Source organism: Haliotis rubra, unplaced genomic scaffold (genome assembly GCF_003918875.1).
Source record: "Haliotis rubra isolate DU_JTF1 unplaced genomic scaffold, ASM391887v1 Scf35, whole genome shotgun sequence".
Taxonomy (NCBI): domain Eukaryota; kingdom Metazoa; phylum Mollusca; class Gastropoda; order Lepetellida; family Haliotidae; genus Haliotis; species Haliotis rubra.
The window spans coordinates 967,465-984,389 of NW_025767024.1; the positions used below are offsets into that span (position 1 = coordinate 967,465).

At 36.7% G+C, this 16,925-nt stretch overlaps 1 pseudogene; it reads right to left on the reverse strand.

Moving 5' to 3' along the window:
* LOC124284994 overlaps window positions 1-16,627 on the reverse strand; it is a 56,513-nt pseudogene extending 39,886 nt beyond the window's left edge.
* Between the last annotated feature and the right edge of the window lie 298 nt (window positions 16,628-16,925).

Consider the following 16,925-nt stretch of genomic DNA (forward strand, 5'->3'; position numbering starts at 1 on the left):
TCACCTACCTTCATCAATCGACAATTAAGGGTCGGCAGCATGCTTGGGTTTATAATTCAATTAACAGCTTGACTAATCACAGGAAGTTGACCTCCTTACTGACCTCCCAGGGGTCAACTCTCACCAACACAAAGGCCACCCCACTCCCTAGCCTAGCTGTGAGGGACTGCCTGACCCCCAGATGTGTGCGATTATACACAGCAGGGGTGGCCAAGCGTGACTGCTTACTGCTTCTTTAGCCAGGGGTGGTTGGGGATAGGTGGTGATAGAATTTCGAAATGTTCAGATAACATTTTTAATGAGCATGTAAGTGTGCCTTTTCTTCAGCCCCAGATGAAAATTGCCTTTTAAATGAGATACCACATGTGCGGACTTTTTCAAGAATTTGTTTTTGCTCGGTTGCTTGTTAACATTGAACTTTAAAAAAATTAAATATACAAACATCAGTAGAGTTTGAACACAAGAACTGGCAAGAAATCACCATCTGACAAAGGCCATCACCTATCCAAGAGGTTCGTTAAGAACCATTTTGAGATACATATCCCGGTCTGAAAGCAAATATTCTCGATTCATAACCATGAAAATCCATCAAAACATCTCCCGAAAATAATTCCCATTTTCCTGTAATCAGATGTGATTTCATTTTAAAGTAAACATGTCAAAACTGTAAATTTGCACACAGGGTTAATTATTCACCATAGCGATTACACGACGAGGATCGTTGCAGGAAAAAGTTTCTTTCAGATTCGCACCAAGGCTGCACAGGCACACACAAACCAACATCCAAACAAGGGTCATTTCTGCAGCTTTTCTGAGGTATGTTTGGTTCTCAACAATGGGGCATAATGAGCCTTAGCAATCCTTCAACACTGACATGCCAGTGTAGTCAGCAGACACATGTATGGAGGAGCATTTAGACTTTCAACAGGCTTCGATGAACAGTAAACTTATTGTTCTTCCTCAGAATATTAAGACTGATCCCAGACCTTCACCAATGTATTATTGGCATGGCTAACTTTCAAAATTGCATTTATTTTTTCACCATCTTCTGGTCTGGACATTGAGTTCCGAATATATATCTTCAGTACAATATATTACATGATTCCAAAACAGGATAATTTTATTGATTAGTTCCATTTCCACTGTAGCAAATTCTGAAAATATGAGGAGACTTGACAGGACAGATGCAGTACAATAGACTTCATACCATCAGATAAACAAGCTACATCGGTATATGGTGAGAGGTAAAAAGCTTCTTTGTGATTTTGTTTCATTGACTGGTATATCATTTTAAAAAAAAATTGCTCTGAAGTTTCATTTTTGAAACTAATAAAAACATTTGGCACAATCAACAGCTACTTACTAGTTACTTCCATAAATTGTAACTGTTTAATTGTCAAGAGCAATATTACGGCAGTGGACACTAGAAATGGGCTTCACACATTGTACCCATGTGGGGATTTGAACCGGGGTCTTCAGCGAGATGAGCGAACCCTTTGACCACTAGGCTACCCCTGCGCCCCTAATTGTCAAGAAAACATTCATAGCTTGTCATGAATTTTATAACAAGCAGGGGAGCTGACAAACAGCCGACTTGAAGACAGATGAAGGAATACAAAAGACATATTTCAGGGTTTGTTTTGAGCCTTGCAGTCATGAAATATGAATATCCCTCAATGTATTAAACAGGGGTGGAAATAACCCATTGCCCGACGCCAGAGTCCAGTGTTTTTTTCTGTCGGGCAAGCAAATTTGTATATCACACTGTACTGGTGTCCAGTTGACTTTCCAATATTAATTATGTTGTTTATTTGAAAAATCAACAAGAAAACGGACGGAATAGTGGAAAAATTATCAGGGCAAGTGATTTTACATGTGCCACTGTACCTGAGTACACTAGCAATTTTAAAGTTATTTCCACCCCTGATTAAAGGGCTCAAAATGATGGGGTTCCATTTTGTAGGGACAAAATGGGAATCAAACGCAGATCTCTGATGCAATGAGCTAACACCTTATCTACAAGGCTTCATCATCCCTCCCAATTTGAGGGCAGAAAGCCTGTTACAGGAGCCATTAATGAACCGAACACATCACTTGTAAAAAACAACTTGGCGTCAGCATGTCCCAAAAGCCAATCAACAGTGAATTTCATCCTCCATGTTGAACTTTCAAACCTTAAATATGACCAAACAGCCTTAGCAAGTCTAGGAGAGCTTCAATTTGCCAGTGTGCTTGAAGACTTTGTGAACAGGGGAAAAGAGTAAACTGTATATATTTAATTAAAACCACCGAAGCCTCGAGATGATCGACTGGGGAATTCCTCCCAAGTGACTCAGCGAGAAACAAGAACCTTATAAATAACTTCTTACCACTTAAATATACATTTTCGGCGTGAAAGACAGTGGACGGAACAATATGATGATTCATGCATTCGTCACAAGACCAAACTTTAAATGTATTCAAGTCATATCTTTGCATAAAGTTACCATATCTCAGAGCTGGAACCAATGAGGGCAATTTTGATTAATGCATTTGAAATTTCGCATGGACTTTCAGGGATCTCTACTTTGCATGGGAAAATTTAAAATGGGTTGTCGTAAAACATGCTAAATTGGCCTGACTAAATATTGATTAAATTAACAAGGATCAGCTGAAGCGACTAAAATGTTCACACGTCCAAACAAATCACCTCAAAAGGGTGCAATAGATGCCGTGAGACAGAAGTAATCATTTTTGCAATAAAAGTTGAAGTTTACGACTAAATGCTCAGAAATAGTCGACGAATCAATAATCGTGTGATGGCAAGGAGATAAAAATGTTAAACATTCGGAAATATTTTTTTCCATTTCATATTCATGGTTTGTATGAATCATTGACCATTTCAATGCAACGAGGAACAATTTAATGCAAAAGAGAAATTTATACCAATCCCTATTTGGATAGGAAATTGGAATTCCAGATAATTGTTTTGGGTGATGTTTATCGGCCATTGTGATTTGTGACTTAAGATTTATATCCGTTGCACTAGAACTTGTTTTATGGAAACGGGGGCAATGAAATCAAGTTTGAGTGATCTTGTGGACTGTTTTGGCACCAACTCAGCAAGTTAAATATAAAATGCAATAATATATGCTTATCTGGAGATTATATTGGCCCCTGTAGAAGTTGTACTCACACAGAATCAGACAACAAGTCTCAAAAGCAAACAGATAATTTTGACAATTCTGAACCAATAAGCTAAAATAAGCAACAGTCCCATATAGTTCCTTCCCAGTTTGGCTTCTTCCCAACAGATCGGAAAACGACCAGACCAGTTTTTCAAGAAGGTTCTTTCTCGACTCGGCAAAACTCAACGTTATCGAATGTCCAATTCACGACTATAGGAAAGGAAACTTTTGGCACGGAAATGCTTAAAATTAACATTTCACTTGTTTATTTATTTTGTGATTAAGAAAACATAACCAACAAATGATTTTATATATATTTCTTACTATCCATAACACCTTGCATGATAGCTGATTGTTGCTAGACTGAACACGAGACCGGTTATCAAATATACAGTTCATCAGTGTCTGATGAGAAGATGTTCAAATATTGGACAGCAGACATTTTGGCTGGATTTTTTCAACTTCTCAGGGAACCAGTCAGAAAAATGTAGCTCATTTCAACAAAAGAAGCTAAATCCTAATGACCCATTCTGAAGAAATGTGTCTTTTTCTAATTACTGTACAGAAGAACATTATTTTCAGCTTATCATGAATGAAAAAAGTTCAATTTCTTGAGAATTTCAAAATATGCATCTGAATCAGTTTTCAAGGAATTCTTTTTTCGACTAAAACATACTAAAACAAGACGACAAAAGAGTTAGTCGTAACACAGAAATCCACTACATTCAACACTTCTGTACCACCCACAGATAGTCACCCCACTAACAGAAGGACCCCTAAGGGACATAAAGCCCTGGAAAATACCATTCAGCTCAAGGTGAGACTTAGCAGCAGGTTGAGATGCCCTAGGGGTCTGGCAGCAGACCCCTTGTCAATGTAAAACAATGAGACTTGATGTTTTGGCGATTGCCTATTGTCTTTCCTCAATGCATCAATCTCGATGATTGATGGCGGGCACAAGCAAACCCCCAGGGTTAGAAAAATATCCCCTAAACTAGTCTCAAGAGTACTTGTGTCCCACAGAAGGGAAATTATTAAGCTGTTGTTACAAGATGCAAGGGATTTTGTTGTCCTGGAATCTTTGGGAACTTCAAGATGAGGGTTCAATTACATCTTTGAAGGTTGTGTTAGGTTATGACTAACAGAGGTTGAGGCAGTTGTATCCAATGTTAATGCAGACATGTCTCTAAAAGAGGATGAAAACTTGAAGACAATAATTCGTCAAACACTGCATGATCAGACGAAATGCTACAGCATTTGCTTGTCGAGGTATTGTATGCCATAGTGAAAGCTTGATACCAGTTGAGCTAAATATTTTTAGATGAATTCATTCCCATCTCCTATATTGTCATTCATACTCAGTACATTTAACGTGTGAATAACAAAGCTGAAGACATAGAGTGACACTTTCAATATTCATAGGGTGTAAACGCCCTGGAATAAATTAAAAGCTTGTTCCAAGCAAGTTATTTCAGTGACAAACAACCGACTTAATCACAGATCGATTGAAACCAATATCTGAGAACAGAATATGGCATACTTGAAATATTAATTAAAATCCTAAACATTCTTTCAAGAGAAATGGTAAATCTTAAGAAATGAGATGCTTCACCTAGCTTACAAGCCACCTTATCCAAAACCACAGCTGAGGAATATTTGATACCCAAACTCAGACACATGGCCTAATGATGAATTTCATTTGGTGCTAAATGGCAATTCAAGACAAAAAATTGATTTTTGTAAAAACAATTGCTCGAAACCAGTGACTGACCTGCTTAGATACCGAATCCAGACCCATCCTCACCAAGCATTCCAAACTAGCATTACTAGGAACTATTTATCCCGAAGTGTTCAAGAATTCAAGGGAGTGACAGAGCTTGCTTCGGAACACAAAAGAAAGGATTAGGCCTTTACAGGGGGTAAAAATTGGTTGAAAAAGGAAACAAAAAACTTAGGGAGCATTTCCTGTGATCGCCATCTTCACAGCTACGTTAGGAGGAGACGCGGCATTGAAATTTGGCCATACAAACTCAGTACTGAAATCATACGCATCACAGACTTGATTCATAGCTCTATTATCATTATTAAGCCTGATTTATGAAAACTGACAAAGCACCAGTGTTATTTAGCAACATCCCGCCCCTTAACCCACATTCAGGTCAAAAACCAGTCATCCTTATAATATAAGAGACTAGATCTACATGCGGCAATCATAACCGTCGTAGTAAATGTAGCGGAACCACATTTTATGGCTGTATGATTATTAAGTAAGCAAAAAGTCACGCGATAAATTGTCTCATAAACTCGATATACAATACGAATGACAGAAGAATTTCTGCTGTGATAATTACAAATTTTGCTTGTGATCATTTTTTCCTGTAAATATTTCTAAATATACGACTGAAATTAGTTTTCTTCTGATCACCATTCATCATTTGTTTGAAAGTTCATAGAGGTCAACACTTTCCTAACATCATTATATGCCATGAAATGTATTTACAAACCCTAAAAGAATCTGGGATAGTTAAATTAATATTATGTGAATGAGAATGTAGGATAAACAGTTTAAAAAATATATTCAGAAATATCTCAAAATAGATATCATTTATCAAATGAATATGGGGTAGTTTTTCTTCTAGCACATAAGGCTGTATTTATGAGATATTTGTAAATGATTTCAAACATTAGGAAACATTTCATGACAATTTACAGAAACATACCTGTCCTTTTCTCCTACGTTATCCACTCTCTAATATGAAACCACCATACTTAACTTACTGAACTCATTGTGCACTCTGAATAGTCAGATCCACAAACTTTCATTTATGTCGGCATAAATTACACAAATTCCATGCCAAATACCTATAACTTTATCCAATGTGTGAAACAGTCCCACACCAAGGTGACATACCTGCGAACACGCCCCTGGCTATTTATCTATCACAGATCTATACTGCCTGGGGACGGATTCAAGCTCCCTCTAATCCCGTAACAGGAAAATAAATCCTCTTGTCTTTACCTGGCCAGTTAATTGCTTCAATCATGAAAACTATATAGGTCTTAATTATCCATTACCATTTTACAGAGGGCAAAAAGAAGATCCCAAAGAGGACCTGGAAAGAGCTGGAGGGGATAGAGATCTGGCAGATAACGGTTTAGCATCAGGAGCTCTGCCTCAAGATAACATTAATCTACATCAGTTTCAATTGGGAGGCAGGTGCAGATATTATCTCCATCTTACACAAGTTTGGTACTCTTCCACTACTGAAAACATCAATTTTGTAGGAGGATAGAAGGTAAATAACAGTGTCAAATTAACTACAGGAAAACATGTACTAAGATACTTTGATGCTTGACTTTTGTGTGTTGATAATGTAAACTAAAGAAAAGTGAATGTTGTTTTTAGTCCAAGTCAGCAACATGTCAGGCTGTAAACAATTCAATAGCATGTGGTCTATAGTAAGAGTGAGGCAGTTTAGTTCTATGCTGCTTTCAACAATATTCCAGCAATATCACAGCGGTGGACACTAGAAACGGGCTTCACACATAGTACCCATGTGGGGAATCGAACCCGGGTCTTTGACGTGATGAGTGAACACTTTAACCACAAGGCTACCTCACTGCCTCGTATTGTATGAGCCATGCTGTTGGGGTTTGATGAATCAGTTAGTAAGATCAGACATTGTTACCATTCAATCCTCAGCGTGGTCAACTGTCAAGTTAAACGTAACGGTGGACAGTGAGTGAAGAGGCAGCTTAGGTGTGTATGTTGCATAATATGATACTAAAAATATTATATTATTAGATAATGGCACAATAATGATTTGCATGCATCAAGGTGCCTATGACTAGTAATTAATGCTGGGTTTTTTTCAAATGCCAGCCCCCAGAGATCCCCTACCACTGTTAAATATGGATATCCAACTCAGACATAGTAAACTGAATCTAAGCTAACCAGTCATCCACACACCCACTAAAATCTGACCTAAAACACATAAGAATTTATTACAAAGTCACACTAAACAGACAATCCATGAAATAAAGTTACATTATTAAAATATAAATCTACAAATCTAAAACATCTTCAAAATGAAAAACACAAATGGAGCCTGGACAAACATCAAAATCATTCAGGACTATTTAATTTATTTTCTTGAGCCTAGGAGACAAACTTAAACCCATACATGTAACATGTAAATTAGGGGTTTCATTTGAATTTCAAGTCAAAAGCCCCTGTAGATGTCTGTCAAGGCTGTCCACAACTGGCTTCATGTTATATGAAATCTATACATACATTACAACACGAGGAAGTCTTAGACCTTTTCCCCAACTGAAAATGTGTAGAAACTTTGGACAGCTGCCTATTAAAGGGTTAACTAAATTTGAGAGAAGCCTCAATTTTTTTGTATTCAGCACAAAACAAATGACCTTTATTCAAAAAGGATAATTTAATAAGAAACATTTTTGTTTATTACATTTGACCATTGAATACATACGTAACATACAAGCTAAGAAGCTACAACCAACGGAGAAGCAAGTTCTTATTTCAGATCAGAATGTGTACAAAAGACATAAGCACATGAATACAACTGACTGACTGAGTTTAGTTTTACTACGCTTTTAGCAATATTTCAGCAACATCACGGCAGGGGACATATGAAATGGGACATGAATATAAGATGAAGGTGTCCAGTTCTTGAATAGAAGTTTGGCGCAAATCACGACTCTTTCTATTTGTATCATATTAATTTAAATACAGAAATAGACAAATTTGACTGTACAGTGTATCTGTTAATATCAACATGATCTATAAGGAACAAAGCGCCAGTAAATGAGTACAGTTCTACAACACCTTTAGCAGTATTCCAGCAATATAATGGTGAACGACCTAGAAACAGGCTTCACACATTGTGTCCATGTGGGCACTACCAATGAATAAATACTTCATTAATGAAATCAATATGTATGTGTTGAATACAAAATTTACAAATTTTGAAAACAAATTCAATTTATTTAGAAACTAAAACTTTCAAAGAAAATCATTAATGTACATCGCCTTTGTTGTAGAAGTTCACACAAACAGAATGAAGTTGACTTGTTTTGACATTTATATGTACTAACAACATCGATTAAAAAAAATGGGTCGAGTGATTTATGATGGTGGCCTGCTGGCCAGTTTATATACATTAATGCCTGTGTTTGTACACATGCATAATAACACGCTCGGATGTTATATCACTAAGAGGCATGGCTCCAGTCCAAACTTGTTACATTATTAAAAAAAAGACACCTCATTGAATTAAATACCCTAGCTATCAAACAAATGAGAATTTGTAACATTGACAGATGAACCTAGCTTTATGCATCCAGCAATACAAATGAATTGCTTTTTTACAACACTTTAACATGATGAATGAACAGTTATACATCTTTCAGGATTTTTTCAGATTTTCAATTTACAAATCAAAAGTTTAAAACCTGAAATTGATGAAATTAAAAATAAAAATTTATCAAATTGTCTTCAAACAACAGAAACTGTTTTGAAAAAAACCAGTACAATTCTGTCGATCTTATTTCTCACGGAAGCAACTTTAAAACAGAGTCTTAAAGAACCGCAGTGATTAACCACACTTAAAATACCAGGCCCTAATTCAATATAGCCCACATTCTCGTTTAAGGATGCTTGCCTAATGAACGGCATGTGTCTAATCTAGGAGCTAGATGTGAGAATTAATAAACGTCCCAAACAAAAATACAATAACAAGCTCTTCAAGCCAGACATGCCTGAAAGAAGTTTAGCAAAAACACATGAGGCTCTCTATGACCATAGCCCCATGAGGGGGGACTCGCACTCAGAGCTTCTAGACTGTTTACATGGGCGGGCAACACAAACACTGCAAACAAACAGGTAAGACTATGAAAACAATGGGGCACTGCGGAGGCGGGGCAAACGCTGAAACTTATCTCAGGTGCCGAACTGTTCCAATAACATGGGAATGAAAATGTTTGAACTGGGCCCTAAATGAATGGAGAGGGTTTTGTACATCCCAGGGAAAATCTCTGCTTATACGGAGATTGTTTCTACAACCGTTCGCAAGGTGTAGAACTGATTACGTAGTCAATGTCAGTATAAACTAGTGATAAGATTATGCACTCTCGGTGTCAAGATTAGCGGTCTGGTTTTAATTAAGCATGCATAGTGTTATTGAATTTTCTACCGTGGGAATTGGTGAGAAAAGGTTATGTTTGCTGTGAACATAAAATAATAAATAATTCTAGAAAGATAAATGTGACAGGTTTTGAAATGTATGACGACATATACGCCTGTCCTATATGAATGTTTCCTGAAAACAAACTTTACTTGCACTGTTGACCTACCAACGTTATATAACTTCTAATGATATTTAATTAGCTACCTACAAAATATTTACAATACATCTTTTCATATTTGTTGGAATTAATTAAAAGCCCATGTTTTTGATAGCATATGAAAGAAATACAACTTTCAACTCTGCAAACAAGATTGAATACACACTCTGAGAAAAAGAAAGCCATTTCTGGAACCAAAAAAATCTGGGCTGTAGCGTGTTCTTGCCGCCGATAAATAAGATCTGCAGTTGAATAAAATATGGATCGGGGTGTTGAACTCATCCTAGTGAAAAAAAAATGTTTGGTTAGCCTTGAAAAAAATATATTGAACTGTTACAAGCGTATCAAATATTCATATGTGGGTGGGACAATCAGAACATGGTCAGCAAGCTGTTAATCCGCATTCCATGCCAAGAGGAATCGGAGAGTGTTTCCGCGGAATCATTCATGAAACGCTCTCAGCGATTATTCAGTGAGCTCATACCAATTTTGGTAACACGTCTTTAAACCCTTTTAAAGCTCAACATTCTTTATATGGTTACGTTATGAACTGCCATACTGATTCAATGGAGGATTCAAGTATTTTCCCTCAACACAGAAATGTCCACTTGATTAACTACTAATTGAATAGCCATGAGAATCAATAGGATCATCCATTGAGAAAATTTAATGGAAACGTGCCTTGTTCCACGGCTGCTGTGAATCTGGCTACATTCTCACATACAACAGTATGTGAAGAATATATGATTACTTAACTCTCAGATTATAAACAATGGTCATAACTATTGATTCAAGAAATATTTTTGAAAATTTTAAATATTTTGACTAAAAATTGTATATTTACATTAATCCTATTTCACGTTAAACATATGCTCTTTCTCTTGTCCTTTCATGCATGAACATAATCTTTAGAGGCCAGGGTTAGTGAGTGATTGGAACTGTATTGAGTTTTAACTCAAGGTCAGTGTAAGATAAAGCCAAAGTTGTGTAGTTCATAGCGGTTCCCCACTTTTGGAGAAACCATTGAAATTGTTATCTAGCTCAACAATACCACTCCTTAATCAAACTTCAACAGAGAAGTCACAGGAATACAATGGATGGATCTATATTTGTTGTCACTGAATCTGCAAATGAAATTAAAAACACCTCAAGTGTCCACTTCTTTGTGAATGTCAAGGCTCTTTAAAAATAGTCACACAAACAAATCGAACAAATGAAATAAATGGGAGACTATGGTCATCCTTGGTACAGAAAGGACCTTCACAATGGGAGAATATCACAAAGAATTACTATCAAAACCAAAAAGTGAAAGAAACTGGCTTAATGGAAAACATTCACAACCAATTCCCAGAAACCCCTCAATTACAAAGTTGACATTGGACAATGTTATAAAAGTCAAAGGCCTTTCAAAGCAAACATGTCAACAGTATCCAGTTCCAGAAACATCTAATCAGGTTTTCAGAAGCTACCACATATCCAATTAATACAAAAACACACAGAAAGTTAAAATTGGACATCACTCTAAGACCATTCCAAATTACAAGTTCCCAATTCATAAAAGGCCAGCAATAGTATACCAACAGCATCATTCCAAGGGATCTTGAATTAAAAACTTATTTCCATGGATTTCTCACTGGGTGTGATAGGGTTACTATAGTAATAAGAATGAACTGGCTGATCCTAATATTCTTTCGATTGGTATATCATCCCAGCATCAGAGTGATTCTACAGCCCAAGAAACAAATTGCTAGGTCCATCGCTGAAGTCATAAACGAAAGATTAGACAAAAGACCATAAACCCCCTGGTAGGGATGAATAGAGCATAGCCTCATTACAGGATTCTTCTTGTGATTATACAACATTTACAACCTGGCAATTACCACAGAGCTTGTTAAGAGTTGAAGCAGAACCATGTCTTGAGACTCCTATTGCAGACCCAACTTCCACAACGGTGCGCTATAGCTGAAATGAATCGCCGTGCCGAATATGATATGTGATAATTTTCATTCAGTACTGATGTGATCATTTTACAACATGTTATAATTATCTGATCTAAAAAACTGATCTCTTTAATAGGATTCCAATCCAATCACGGATTGATATTTGAGTGAGTTTGGTTTAAACTCAGCTTAGAAAGTATTTCAGTTATATAACTATGTCAGTTTGATATGAACAATAGCCTGAAGTGTTGAGGATGTTATTTTAGGATAGAAATTTTGCTATTGGTCATGTTGCTCATAGACAGAGAAAAGGACATTATGAATTAGTATCATATTTAGGGTTTAATATCATGTTCAAGTGTATCACACTTACATAGCAATATGCATGCAAGTGTGTGCCGGTTTGTAGTGGTTCTGGCTTTTGCAGGTTGTATCATGCTAGAACACTGAGATACCATTTGGCAGTTAAACATGGGTACTAACTTAGACACACAAAGAGCCTCTCCAAGTTGACCAGTCCTTGGTGTATATCTGGAACGCTATGACCAGATACAGTAACATCAACTTGCATGGAGTGAGTGAAAATGAATTTACGCCGCTTTTAGCAATACTCCAGCAATATCACGGCATTGGACACCGGAAATGGCCTTCACATATTGTACCCATGTGGGGAATCGAACCTAGATTTTGAAGCTCTTTAGCTTAGGCATTAATGAATACCAACTCTTAGGACACATCTACAGACTCTCCAATCTTTAGGTTGGATTGGACATGCTTTGACCAGTCAGGGTAACAAGTACCAGTTTCCAGTGGCACTGGCAGCGTTGTCCACAGGCGACCTTGAAACTGTAGTAAACCCATTCCTGATGCATATAATAAAGAGCCTTCTGTTTGGCAGGTGATGTGATCTTGTTTGGAGATGGCAAATAGAATAATGTAGTCTTGGACACAAGTCAAAAACAGATCAAATTGCATTAATGTTAATCACGTGCATATTTATGCACCAACTCCACACCCTGAATCTTGCTCAAAACGCAACATCGATAACAAAAGATTCATTGGTCTTTCTTCTAGCTTGATGCAGTGGATGTTGCCTCATCTGATGTGGCAAGCATCAGAGAGGATGTACTGAACTATTAGATGCACTGAACTAATAGATGCACTGAACTATTATTCTCTAGAACAATCCAAGACTAAGACTTGACCAGGGACAGTCATGACCAAAAGTTCAAGACCTGTAAAACCTAGAGGAACCAAATGTTAAATACTAAAATCTATTTTATAAAACTCATGAGTTTTGAAATATGTTGACTAGCTGGATATGAATAGTCTATGCTAGGAACCTTTCACAAACATCTTAGTGCTTTCTTGAACTCAAGCCAATACCTTGTAACCACCAAGCTCCTATCAGCTGAGATGCATGATGAACGACAGTTGTCCGACAGTGTAGTGTCGATTAATTCAAAAAGAGAGAAACAAAATTTGTGTGGGAAAATTTCTCAGAATGACAAAACTGTATATTGAACAGATGAACATAGACTGTAAAATACCTCAATTTAAAAAACAGCTTCTCTCGCAAAGCATGATTTTTTTAAAGCCGAATTTGAAAACAAATATATCAAAATGTAACCCTCTAAAGATCGCGGTCAAACAAAAGTGGAGAGCAATTCACTCGAGTGATACTGCGCGATGAAAACACCCAAGCTAACTACTCTTGGGCATTAAATTGAAAAGCTATCAACTTTTATAGTATTTATGCACTATTTGTATGGATCTAAACAAAAATGTTGCAGACTTTCTGGCTTCTCATCATCGATACGTTTATGTATATTTGAGGATAGGGAGCTGTAAGTTTTCAAAGCCAAAACTATGAAGATTCAAGAGGAGAGAAAAACAGCTTCATACAACATATATCAAATGCTGGAAAGTCAGTGTTAAAACTTAATATTCCATTCACAGTGGAATAATTTTAATTTCCATGAAAAATTCAAATTTATGACCTATTGAATTTCTGATTTTAAAAATGTGTGCTTCACATACTGTGGAATACACAATGTGACAATTCTAGCATGATTTTATATGTCCTCAAAGCAACTCCAATATGAAAGCCAGCCCCGGCAGCTTGTCAGAATAGATGAGTAAATTAACCTTGTTATTTGGGCCTAAAAATATGATATAAAACGGCTTGCATTTGCATCTTTATCTTTTATAAAACACAATAAATTCATAAAAACTGCAATTTCCATTTAGGTGCCTTGAATCATTATGTGGCAAAATGAAAGTAATTCAAGAAAACTACCACACACAGGAAAAGGTTGTCAAACATTAGTTTTTATACCGAGACTGACACAGAAAACACTAACATCAATCATACACGACAACACTGATCAGATAGATATATCAATCAATACCTCCTTATTGAGAGAACAGATGTCTTTAGCCGCACAGGGAAAGTTCAAACGAAACGATACAGATGAAATCAGATGGACTGATACCACCAATGGAGTAACATCAGAGGGGAGCATTGGATTGATTTTGATGTTGAAGTTATTAAAATGTAATTATCACTATGTCATACTTGCTGCAGATCTCGTGTTACTTAATGCTTTTACATAACAAGCTTTTACACTTATGATAGAACTTTAGCATAAAAGAGTAATTTCTCAACGTTGTTTCTTTACAAAAAAGAAAGATGTTATTTATTGGAGGAGAAAACTGTATTTCCTTAAAATATTATGTGATGAGAATCTTGAAAAACTCATACCATGCAATGTAGATTTGGATAGAACTACACACTTAAAACAGATTTTAAGGTCAAGCTATTTCACAAATAACAGTCAAGCTTGTTTAAAGGTACTTACTAAGTATATAAAGTCATTCAGCACTCCATAGATTTCAATATGCAATAATACTAAAACGATAGTGTAAACAATAAAACTGTTTACAGTGATAATCCTAGCTGTAATATAGATAGGACTTTAGCAAGTTACCTACAACAACGTATGAGTGTATACACATCTACAATATATTAAGGGTTATTAAATAATGAAGATAAAAGTCTTATATGACATTGAGAACATTCAAAATAGCATTGTGTGATGTGTTACACGTTGAGCAATAAACTCGTAAAGTTTTATTACAGTGGGCAAACCCACGAGTTGTGCACATTATCGGTGACTCATAATCCAATAATCTGAAAGTATCTTGAATGACAATAATGAAATTACGTTACTGTTTTGGGATTTTTTCCACCTAAATAGTTATCCATAAATAAGAGTATCATTTAAAACAACATTTGTTCATTAATCCAGAATGCTTTAAGAAGGTTGTCTAATTTTATGAGATATTTTTGGAATACACCTAAGAAAAGTACAAATTTAGTACTTTGGGCATTGGGGATATCTAGAGAACTAAAGCAAGTAAACACTTAGAAATAGGTGTTGCTTTAAAATTAAAATGTTTACATATATTTGTACAAAGTTATAGAGTTCAGGTTATGCACTACAAACTATGAAACATAAACTTGGTTCAGATTTTCTCCAGTGCATTAAGTTGAACGAATTTGAGATGAAATGGTGCATGTATGAAAACATAAAAGTTACAAACAATTGTATTCCTTTCGCACAAATCTCACCTCGAAGATACAGAAGAAAACCAGGTTGAAACAGAGCTCCATTATTTCCTAAAAATAGACAGCATTCTCACTAGCAGGCCAGAGGTTTAGTATGGGGTAAAAAGCTGGTCTGGGGGCCCTTGCCTCTCGCTTCAACGCAGTGTTGAATGTCAAAATCTCAGGCGCAAGTATGCATTGCACCTGTCCAAAACATGTGCCGAACCTAGACTCTAGCCGTAATGTTCTCACAGAACTTCGTATACTTCTGAATTGTGACAGGCGTACTTAAATATCCACAACTGAGAACAAATGTTTCTGCTTCTGTAATGTCGAATAAATGTGACCCAGCAACCCTATCTGTCGGAATGATTGCCCCGCGAGCAGTCACTGGCGAAGATAGAACAAACACTGTCCAAAAGTCAACAATGTAACAATTTGCAAACAGTTCTGAACTATGTTGCTTTTACGTTGCATACTATGGCAAAATATACCACGCAGGAAGGTTGTATAAATCCCATACCGTTTCAGTAGTTTCAGGTGACATACGAACACAAAACAATTCTTACCCGAGTTTTTTTCCGATCGGATGCCAAGCGGTAAGGTTTGTCAGTCGAGGCGAGCGAGAGCCCCGAATCGGCATGTAGAGGAATGCACAGGGGGCGCTGACCTATTTACGGTAACAAAGAGCGGCCGAAGCAAAAACTTTACCTACCCAACATCTACTGTGAGGAATATCCTTAATCCCTGTTCGAAAAACTCTCAGTGTATTGCACAGTTCTTGAGAGTCGGCTACTTCATGCCTGTATCGTTCAAAGATGGCGGTGAATGGCAGGCTGTGACGTAAGAGCCGAGAGAAATCGACATCGGGGACTCCCCGGAAGTCACCTATCAAAAAGCCCGCGAAACTCTCGCACAAAGAACCCCTCCGTAATTAGATCGCAGGTATAGCCAATGGGATCTCCGGTTGCAGATTGTGAATGTAAACAAATTTAGCTGTCGATGCAGAACGGCATTGCTCCTGACATTTCTCTAAAAGCATTTGATGAAAACTATTTCGTTTTCCGAAAACACGTGCTCTTGTTGCCCTTAGCCAGTGTAACATGGGCGCTTTGTAATGAGGCGCTGACGATTTTTCAACAAAGCGAGCACCGTTCACACATCGGTCATGATTTCGAAAAGTTTAAGTTAAGCGCATATTGCTTGTTCACTATTTACTTTATTATCTACAAACGTATAGCAAACACAATTAACTTAAATTTTAGCTTACACGACAAATTAAAGATATAAATATTTAAAACACATATAAAATGCTGGCATGTACCGAGTTACACATTCCTGTAACATATATGAATTCATAAAACTTATTAACATTTTTAATATGATTAATTCATGAATAATATAAACATAAAAAATTACCTCGGCGATCTCATCACTGCTATCATTGTAAATATCCGTTTCTTCAAGTCACAATCTGTATCATGGAATCATAAGCACAATCCACGTCTCACATCACGTTGATAACATCCACCCGATATCGTCATATCACTCTGATAACTGACGGTTGGATTCAAAATTGTTTGTTGACAAGAGCTCGCAGTTTGATTGGGCACATCTGCCGTCTTCTCACCCTCTATATATCCTCTCCGGGCGACCACGCCCCTTAGACTAATTATTGATCATGGTGATAATTATATAAAATAAACGACGGAGGGAATCCAAGCCCCGAACACAATAGGCACGCGACTGTTACGAGCTTCTCCCTGCCTAATTTAAATTTTCCTCAGTGAAGCTTTGTTAGAATATTCCTCTTTGATGTTTGATTTATTGCCAAGCGAT